This window comes from Hipposideros armiger, unplaced genomic scaffold (assembly GCF_001890085.2).
Source record: "Hipposideros armiger isolate ML-2016 unplaced genomic scaffold, ASM189008v1 scaffold_173, whole genome shotgun sequence".
NCBI classification, from domain to species: Eukaryota; Metazoa; Chordata; class Mammalia; order Chiroptera; family Hipposideridae; genus Hipposideros; species Hipposideros armiger.
This window is the reverse complement of record NW_017731523.1, coordinates 1-3,538: the sequence shown is the minus strand read 5'-3', so window position 1 is coordinate 3,538 and position 3,538 is coordinate 1. Positions and strand designations below refer to the sequence as shown.

Here is a 3,538-nt window from a genome sequence, read left to right as displayed (position 1 = left end):
GTTCTTTTTGTATAACACTTGAAAGTATAAAATGCTATATTTCCAAAAATATATATTTTTTCTGCACCAGCACCCTTGTATTGTAAAAGTATCTACTTTTCGGTCAATTGCTTCAATGCACTACACTTTTACTACAATTTCATTACATATATACAGCAAAAGGGCAAGCATGGTTTTTATATCCATTTCTACACAGGGAGGATTAAAAAAATATTTGAACAGTTTGCCCAGTAATATGACACATAATGCATGTACCTTGTTCTTGTATATTTTTTAATGAGGTGTTCAATAAAGATTCCGTAATTTTAACTCAGATATTTCTCTTTTTTAAAAATAGTGTTGCAGTTTTTATCTTTGCATTACTTTTCAAAATTCCTTGTTAATTTTTTCTCTCATGGCACACTTCTAATGTTTCAAATTTTTGCTGGCAAAATAAAAAAGGCTGCAAATTCTGCCCTTTGAGGTCATTGTGGTAACTAAACAGTATATCAAATTTTGAATATTTTTGAAGTCACTTCACCAATGACATCCTTGACCAAAGGTTCATGCATGATGCATCATTGCACATACATTCAGAGAGCTTTGACTCGCTATGAGAATAAAAGATTCCCAGAAGCCTTTCGCGGTAACTGCCTCTGTCACAGAGTAGTTAAGAGCCATCTGTCTCCCCTCCTGAAGTGAAGCCTTCTTACTGTTCACTTAGGGTGGGACATTCAAAGATGATTAGTGCTATGGAATGAATTGGGCCTTATTGCCTTATTACTATTCAGTTCAGTTTCTAGAACTACTCTCACCCAAACAGAAAAACAAAAGAACCAAAAGCTGGGTTGGAGGACAATTTCTTTGTGTTTTGTTTGGTTAGAGGCAAGACCTACAGACAAATGCCTCAGCTTGCTCAACTGACAACAGGCAAGCAAAGGTGATGACATGTTAACAGTGACTGATCAGCAGGCAGGCATGGTCAGGTCATCACTGGCTGAAGAGTTCAGAGGTCTGAAGGTCATAGGTTAGCTGCTGGTCGCAGCTCGGTCTGCAGTCACAATCCTTTGGTAAGGATGGACACGCATATTGTGCCTTTGAACTTTAGTAGCCACCACACCTAATACACCACTAGGTTTAATAGGATACTGAAGGATTGATGTAGGTGGTGCCAATGTGTAGGGGTTTTCACAGGGTGTGTAGATCAAACCAGCTTCCATCCCTGGAGGAACTATTGCAGCAGTTGGATGAGGAGTTGTTTGGCATGACTGCAGTCTGTATTTGTCTGATCAAAGGCATTATGGTAGGGCCAGCTGGCATAGGAGTGCACAGTGCAGCTGGTGGGGGAACAGGAGCAGGGCCAGTAATAATGTTTGGAGCAGCCTGGGCTGTTGCTGCAAGAGAAAAGGCAAGGGCTGGTGAGTTAATCTTGGCAATTCTGTAGCTGCCATTCAGAATCGCGAGCTCCATCAGCTGCATCTTCTTCAGGCTGTCTTCTCCTTGTGTGGCAGGTACCAGTAATTTCTTCACTTCCTCCAAAGCTCTCTTCAGTTTGATCTCTGCTCTGTTTTGAGCATCTTCCACAGTGATGTAAATGTAAATGTAAAAAATGTAAAAAAAATGTAAATGTAAACAAGTACATGTAAATCTTCTTTGAGATGCTCCCAATTGGGCTTGCCTCTATTTTGCTCCTCCTTCTTTTAATCCCTCATTGAGCCTTTGCCTCCAAACATTATTTTATATCCTGTTTCTGCTTCAAGCTGTTTAGCTTTAAGTCCTCTGAGTCCAAGCATTCTCCCAACAAAATTAAAATCTGGGTATTCTTTTACAGGCACATAAAGTTTCTCTTATAACTGAACAATAGGTCTCACAGCATCAGGCAATTCTGCACTCTTTTTCTCTGTACTGCCATTTAACGTGTCATTGTATGTGTCTTTCTGTACTCTGCAAATTTCAGGCTCAAAGTAGCTTCTTCTGTATATTCTTAGTTGTAGGGCTTCAGTTTAGCTGAAGTTGTAAGACTTAAGGCATTTCTCAGTGGTGGTTGTTCTGTAGTTTAGTTGTAATTTTGAGGTGGTTATGAGAGGAGGCAAGCATAGCATTTACCTACTCTGCCATCTTGACCAGAAATCTTAACTTCTTATATTAAATAGAAAAAAGGTCTATCAATGGTCTAAGATTTCATCTTAATAAGCTTAAAACATGAAGAGCAAAATAAACCCCAAAATTGTAGAAGGTGGGAAATAAACCTAAAAGCAGAAATCAATGTAGTACAAAACACTAAACAATAGAGAAAATGAATAAATGTAAAAGCTGATTTTACATTATTCACTAGTCAAACCTTAGAAAGCTAATCAAGGGGAAAAAAGAAATAACATATTATCAATAACAGGAATGATACAGGCATTATCACCACAGATTGTATAGAAATTAACATAATAAGATGTTATTAAAACATTTGCCAATAAATTTGAAAAATTAGATGGAAAAGACAAGTTCTTATAAAAACATAACTTACCAAAGTAGACATAGATGAAACTGCATAGCCCTGTATCTATTAAATAAATTGATTTTTAAATAAAAAATGTTTCCATGAAGAAAACCTTAGTGTCAATGGTGAAACCTCAAATATTTGAGGAAGGAATACCACCAATCTTACATAAACTCTTTCAGAAATAAAGAAGGAAAGAACAATGACCAATTTGTTTTATGTGGCCAACATTGTATTATTTTTATACTATAACAGATATATTATAAAAATAAAATTGTATACTGGTATCTTTCATAAACACAGATGCAAAAATTCTTAATATTAGTAAATCAAATCCAACAATATAAAAAAGGATAATATATCATGATCAAGTAGGATTTTACCCTGAAATGCAAATTGGTATAACATTTGAAAATCAATTAGTATAATTCATCATATTAACTGAATAGAAATAAAAGTAATGCTATTTCAATAGGTAGAGACAAAAATGTTAGACAAATTTCAATACCAATTCATCATTCAGTTAACATCTGAATCATGAACATAATCAATGGTGAAATATTGAATGTTTTCCTAAAGTTCAGGGTCAACTAAAGGACACTCTTTTGGATTACTTTTATTCAATCTTGCAATGGAAGTCTTAGTCATTGCAAAAAGGAAAGAAAAATAAAGCATAAAAAATCAGAAAGTTTAATGCTATCTACAATATATTTGTGGATTATGTGATTATTTACTTATAAAATGCTAGAAAAACCTGCTAGAAACAATGAATAAACTTAGAAAGGTCATAAGGTACAATGTCAGTATACAAACGTCAATTATATTTATATATGCTAGTAGCAAACAGTTGGACATTCAAAGAAAAAGATTCAATTTACAACATTACTACAAAACATTAAATACCTAGGAATAAATTTAACAAAAGATGTGCAATACCTCCTCCCTGAAAAGTACAGAACATTGCTGAGAGAAATTAAAGACCTAAATAAATGGTGAAATACAGTATGTTCATGGATTACAACACTCAATATTGCTAAAATCTAAAATTTCCCCAGATTGATCTATAGA

The 3,538-nt window shown here is 34.6% G+C and overlaps 1 pseudogene; it reads right to left on the bottom strand.

The window, feature by feature from the left end:
* Positions 1 to 1,982, bottom strand: LOC109387886 (protein quaking pseudogene; annotated as a pseudogene).
* Positions 1,983 to 3,538: the final 1,556 nt, after the last annotated feature.